Source organism: Camelina sativa, chromosome 7 (assembly GCF_000633955.1).
Source record: "Camelina sativa cultivar DH55 chromosome 7, Cs, whole genome shotgun sequence".
Taxonomy (NCBI): Eukaryota; Viridiplantae; Streptophyta; class Magnoliopsida; order Brassicales; family Brassicaceae; genus Camelina; species Camelina sativa.
The window spans coordinates 20112202-20119718 of record NC_025691.1 but is presented as its reverse complement, the minus strand read 5'-3'; positions in this window follow the sequence as shown (position 1 = coordinate 20119718).

Sequence of the window (7517 nt, the reverse complement as noted above, 5' to 3'; positions counted from 1 at the left end):
ATTACAGAGTTATCACTAGGCCAATCCATGATAGCCTGAATCTTCTCCGGATCTACAGAAACTCCATCTGAAGGCACAATGTGACCCAGAAAACCCATCTCAAGCTGCCAGAAACTACACTTGCTCAACTTAGCGAACAACTTATGTTTCCACAGCTTCTCCAAAACTGCCCTCAAATGCACTGCATGTTCTTCAGGGCTCTTAGAATATACCAGGATATCATCGATGAAATTGATGACAGACATGTCCAGAAACTCCTGAAACACGATGTTCATCAACCTCATAAACGTTGCTGGTGCGTTGGTCAACCTAAACGGCATCACCCCAAACTCATAATGCCCATACCTCGTCCTGAACGCAGTATTCCTTACATCTGCCTCATCTATCAGAATCTGATGATAACTTGACGACAGATCTATCTTGGAGAACCAAGTAGCACCCCTTAACTGATTCAACTACTCATCGATCCTGGGAAGAGGGTACTTGTTCTTTACAGTGACCCGGTTCAGACCCCTATAATCAATACACAAGCGGAAACTCCCATCCTTCTTCTTAACGAATAACACCGGCGCTCCCCATAGTGATACACTAGGACGGATGAATCCCTTGTTTAACAAATCCTCTAACTGTTTCTTCAGCTCGGCCATCTCTGCTGGAGCCATCCTGTAAGGAGCCTTGGATAACGGTGTCGTTCCTGGTTCCAGTTCAATCGTAAAAGGATCAGACCGAGAAGGTGGTAACCCCTGCAACAACTGGAATACATCCTAAAACTCTTCCACAACCTGAATACCGCTAACCGTAGACTGCCCTACTGACTCTAGCATAGAAATAGTAACCAAATAAGCCTCACAGCCCTTCTCGATCATCTTCCCAGCTTGCATGGCCGAGATCATGAGACTCCCTGAAGTCGGTCTAATACCCTGAAAAACCAACTTCCCTCCTGGACGCTCAAACTCCACTCTACCCCGATGACAATCAAGATGCACCATATGCCAATGCAGCCAATCCATCCCCAAGATAACGACATACAACTCAACTGGACTGATAAGCAAATCCGCTGGCCACGACTCTCCTGCGATCTGAATATCGATACCCCTCGCCCGTCCAATAACTCTCAGAAATTTGCCTCCAGCAACTCTGACCACTCCCTCTTGCTCTTCGGGATCTCCTCTAATATTTGCACTCTCTACACACTCTGGTGTAATGAAGCTATGAGTAGCTCAAGAATCAAACATAACGTGGGAATTAAACCCGCCCACCAACAAGGTCCCTACACAAACCCCATGTGTTGAGAACCTAACGCTTTATCACAGGCAAACATAAAATCTAAACTTACTAAGAATTCACAAAGACAGAGTACCAGAAATTATACTTGTGATCGCTCCGGCACTGGTTCCACCAGTCTCTGCAGTCGTGTAAACCCGTGGCGCCTGCTCAATCCGTGCCACATGTTGCCCTTCTGGCTGCACCTGCTATAATGCTGCCACTGCCACCGGCTGCAACTTGGGACAGAAGAGCCTTATGTGCCCTGGCTCCCTTCAATGATAGCATACACGAGCCGCTACCATCGAAGCACTCCTCTTGGGACAACTAGCAACCCTGTGATCCTTGCTCCCACACCCGAAGTAACTCGCACCACTCGGCCTCTGCATAGCCTCCCACCTCCTCTTGGTTCCCTGCGCTGGCTTGCCGCCCTTGCTAGAACCTCCATGATGCTGAACCTTACTAGGCTGACTATGTCTGGATGTCCTCCTCGATCTCTGCCGCAGTCTCAACCAGCTCTACACGCGTAGCATAACTCCGCCCTCTATAGTGAACCCTCAAGTCGTCATGTAGGGCCCTCAAAAACCTCATGATCTGAGCCTACTCAGACTCCATAGCCCGACCCCCATACCTCAGAAGTCGACTGAACTCCAAGTCAAGCTCCCGCACTGACCGAGTCCCCTGAGCTAGCTGAAGGAACTGCACCTCCAACCTATCTAGTGCCTCTCTAGGAAAATACTTGCGATTGAACTCCAAGACGAAGTCAGCCCAAGACATCTCCCTCTGCACTCTCCTAGCAGCCACAGAACTCCACCACAACTGAGCATCCCCATTAAGGTTGTGAACCGCTATATCAACCCAAAACTCCTCAGGACATCTGAGAGACTAGTTATTGCGTTCCACTCTCGCCCTCCACGCATCAGCAACAGTAGGATCAGTACCTCCCGAAAACCGCTTGGTACCAATATCGTTCATCTCTCTCAGCATACTGACATAACGAGAGTGAACCCCTACATCCGCAGCCACTGGCTGCTGCACCCCCGCTGCCACTAGCGGCACTACTGGTGCCGGATCCGGTACCACTCCCGGTAACCGCTCTAACATCTATGCTAGCAAGCCCGCAAGATCGACACCACGGACTCCACCCGCTGGGACTCCCACACCCGGGACCTTAGCATCACCGGCCACTGGAGCATCAACACCGCCCCTCCGGCCACACTCATGAAAACCTCCTGGACACCCTGCGACTCGCCAACACCCTCAGCTGTCACACTCTGGTCCGCAGTCTCACTAACCGCTGGGACTCTGCCCCTACCACGACCACGTCCGCGTCCACGACCATGACCAGCAACAGCATCCCCTCTAACCATCTGCACTACCATGAACAGAAGGCTAAGCACGCAATTAACATAACACAAAAACATAAACTCACCGTGGAATCACACTGCATGCTCGAAGAGGATGTTCTAGGACTCCATGCCACACACAATTGACTAACTCACATAATCAATCAAGACATGCAATCCCAAATATCTACAACACAAAGCCTAGTGAACCCAAACCTAGAACCGTAAGGGCTCTAATACCAAACTGAAACGACTCGACCCGTATTTTTTTTTAAATAATAAATAATAGTAATAGTAATAATAATAATAAGTAGACTACAACTAGTGGTCCTATACCCACTAGCCACCTAACCATAACCACAATCAACAGCGGAAATAACCAATACCAATATCCAATAATAATCCAATAATTGTAACATAAACAATATCCAAAAATCAACCTACAGGAATCATAGAACCAGCAACCTAGCAATGTTTCTAATGACCCAACTATAGCAACCTAGCAATGCTAGACAACAACCAATCGATTCCCTAGAACATCCTCCTCTTCTTTGTCTTGATTCCACGATCACACCTTATAAGTTAGGATCATGAAGAACCGATGTACGTACAACACTCATTCGTACACGTGAAAGGAGGGTCATCCGTACCAGTTGGCCTTTAGGCCATGAAGCCCAAGAGAAGCCTCACAACCCACTTGAGAGAGAAGAATAGTCAACTATCTAGATCCTTCCTATATAACCGTTGGCGAGTTTGGCAAGTGGGAGAATAAGAAAGTCACATGTTTGTATAAGCTTAGACATGTCACTTTCACCTAGGATAATTGTGCATAGAATCTTTGTACATCATATTCCTCTTTGTAAAGTTTATAATTAGAATGTACCTAGGAACTAAATGAAGTAAGAAGAGAGAATCCTTCTTCTCCTTTACACTTTACGCTTTTACACACTCTCTCTCTCTCTCGCAATCTCTCTTCACTTGTGTTCATCTCATTACACTCCATATACTCTAAAACTTACATGATATCAGAGCGAGTTCGCTCCTATTTCTAAACACACTCATCATTTTTCACTTCTTAGTTCCTATACTCACTCATTCATCTTCAAATTCCTAAACACTTCTCTTTAACCGTTGGACAATATCATTAACCAACGGTCCGTTTACTATGGAAGGTAACAAAACCTTGATTATTCCAGTTACTCTCAAGGGAGAGAACTATTTGTTGTGGGCAAGAACCACAAAAACGGCTTTATGGGCCGTGGGCTATGGTCCCATATCACCACAAGCGAGGCTTCTAAAGAAGCAACCACTCAAGGAGATGGAAAAGAAGCTGTCCTTGGTGGTGAAGAAAAATGGTTTCAAGAAGACCAAAGTGTTTTGGCTCTTATACAAAACTCTCTTGATGCCCCTATTCTTGAAGCATACTCCTACTACGAGACGGCCAAAGACTTATGGGATACTCTCCAAACGGTGTTCGGCAAAACCACCAACTTAAACCGAGTCTTTGAAATCAAGAGGGCCATCAACAATCTTAGCCAAGAAGAAATGGAGTTTACCAAACATTTTGTGATCTCTTTGGGCTGAACTAGAGATGCTCCGTCCCAGAACCATTGATCTAGCCATCTTAAATGAACGACGAGAGCAGGATAAGGTGTTTGGACTCCTTCTAACTCTGAATCCATCCTACAATGATCTTATCAAGCACATCTTGCGGTCAGAGAAACTACCAAGTCTTGATGATGTATGCAACCAGATCAAAAAGGAACATGGTTCTATGGGGCTGTTTGGAGGCAAAGGGGAGCTAGTAACTGCCAACAAGGTGGAAGTTGCTTCCGCAAACAAAGGGTACTACAAGTACGACGACAAGAATGCTCCCATTTGCGATCATTGCAAGAAGCCTGGTCACCTTAAGCATCGTTGTTGGATCCTCCACCCACACCTCCGTATCAACCGCCCAAACACACATCATGGAGGACCAAGAGCACATCAGGCGGTGATGGTTGGAGAAACTTCAACCTTCGAACATAAGGCTCAAGGTACTGAAGTCAATGGAGCCGCACTAGCAGCCTCATATGACCTAGTGAGAAAAGCTGACCTTGATGCACTTATCAAAGCCCTCAAAGAGGCATCTGGTAACTCCTTTCTATCTTTTAAAAACACCAAACCACTTATTGTTGATTATGGTGCATCACATCATATGATTAGTGACCATAAGTTAATTATTGAAATTAAACTGACTGTTGTTAGTGTCATTATAGCAAATGGTGAGAAAATTCCTGTTGAAGGAATTGGAAAATTAAAATTGTTTGATAAAAATACTAATGCTTTCTATATGCCTAAGTTTACTTCTAATCTTTTATCAGTTAAAAGGGCTACTACTGATTTAAATTGTTATGCTATTTTTGGACCTAACAATGTTCATTTTCAGGATATTGAGACAAGTAAAGTTCTTGGCCAAGGAGTCACTAAGGATGATCTCTATGTGCTTAAGGACTTGAACCCATCCTCTACTTCATCATGTTTTAATTCGGTTGCTGTTAAACCTAATGATTCCATTTGGCATGCTAGACTAGGACACCCTCACACTCGAGCTTTAGAATTAGTGTTTCCTAATATTTCTTTTAAAAATGATGAGTGTGAGGCTTGTATTCTTGGTAAGCATTGCAAATCTGTTTTTCCTAAGTCTTCAACTATGTATGAAAATTGCTTTGATCTTGTTCACTCAAATGTTTGGACCTCCCCTTGTTTATCTAGAGAAAATCAAAAGTATTTTGTGACATTTATTGATGAAAAATCCAAGTACACTTGGATAACTCTTCTCCCCCACAAAAGATAGAGTTCTTGAAGCTTTTATTAGTTTTCAAAATTATGTAACTAACCATTACAAGATTAAAATATTTAGATCAGATAATGGTGGGGAGTATACAAGTCATGCCTTTAAGCAACATCTCTCAAACCATGGCATTATTCATCAAACTAGCTGTCCTTACACATCCCAACAAAATGGTGTGGCAGAGAGAAAGAAACGACATTTGATGGAAGTGGCTCGGTCCATGATGTTCCATACAAAAGTTCCAAAACGTTTTTGGGGAGATGCTGTTCTAGCCGCATGCTATTTGATCAATCGTCTACCGACCAAAATTCTCCAAGATGTCTCTCCATTTGAGGTATTGAACAAAGAACTTCCGCTTATTGATCACTTACGAGTCTTTGGGTGTGTCTGCTTTGTTTTAAAACCTGGAGAGTTACGTGACAAACTCGATGCAAAGAGCACCAAAGGCATGTTCATTGGATACTCGACTACACAAAAAGGGTACAAATGCTACGAACCAGAGACAAAAATGGTCTTGGTATCACGTGACGTCAATTTTGTCGAATCTAGAGGCTACTATGACAAAAGCAATTGGGAAGAGCTTAAAGATCTGTCACACTCACCATCTGATCACTCCAATAACCTTCGCATTATCCTCGAACGACTTGGAGCCACGAATGACTGTATTGGACAGCATACAACCCCACCGAATGTATCACCACCACCATCTGATGAAACTTCAACTGAACCAACGCCTACTGGTGATGTGCCTATCAACCTTGATCACCGCGAGCCAGAACCAAGTACTAACAATGAATACTCTCAACAAATTGTTGAGCCAACTGAACCTACGGCTGAATCAGATGAAGAAGACAATTCTAGTGATGTCATTCCTCTAAGAAGAAGTCAGCGTCTTAAGTTTCCCCCATCCAACTGGACAAACACTCGAGTATACTACAACAATGTCGCTGTTGCACATCCAATACAAGCCGTTTGCACTCTTGCACATTTTCCTATCGAACACCAAGTGTTTCTTGGACAAGTTGACAAACATTGGGTACCACAAAGCTATGAAGAAGCCAAGGAGCACAAAGTTTGGTGTGATGATGTGGAGGCTGAGACAACGGCCATGAAACAAAACCATACATGGGATGAATCTGACCTACCGAAGGGCAAGAAAGTTGTGACGTCACGGTGGATCTTCACTATCAAATATAGGAGTGATGGGGAGATAGAACGCTATAAGGCGCGTCTTGTTGCACGAGGGTTCACGCAAACGTATGGGGAGGACTATCTTGATATGTTTGCTCCAGTAGACAAACTCCACACCGTTCGAGTAGTGTTATCATTAACTACTAATCTGAGTTGGGATCTATGGCAAATGGATGTCAAGAATGCATTCCTACAAGGAGAACTAGAAGATGATGTGTATATGAGACCTCCACCTGGTTTAGAGAATACCATTGGTCCAGGAAAGGTATTCAAGCTCAAGAAGGCCATTTATGGACCAAAGCAGTCACCAAGAGCTTGGTACCATAAACTAAGCACTACCTTACTTGGGAGAGGCTTTCGCAAATCAGAGGCTGACCACACTCTATTCACACTACCAAGTGATAAAGGTATTATAGTCATTCTAGTATATGTTGATGATATCATCATATCTGGAAGTGACAAGGTAGGCATTCAAGATACTAAAGATTTCCTAAAATCAGTATTTGATATTAAAGATCTTGGAGAGCTTAAATACTTTCTTGGGATAGAAGTATATAGGTCTAATGAGGGATTTTTTTTATCACAAAGGAAATATGCTCTTGATCTCTTAAGTGAAGCAGGAAAACTTGGATCAAAATCAGTAACAACAACACTTGATGGAAACTACAAGACAGAAGGAAAGGGGGAGCTTGAAGCAGCTCCATTTGAAGATGTTACAAGATATCGCCGATTAGTGGGTAAGCTCATATACCTTACCATTACTCGTCCTGATCTTTGTTTTGCTGTAAACCAGGTGAGACAGCATATGCAACATCCTACAATACACCACTGGAACATGGTGAACCGGATCCTCAAGTACATCAAAGGCTCGCCAGGACAAGGCA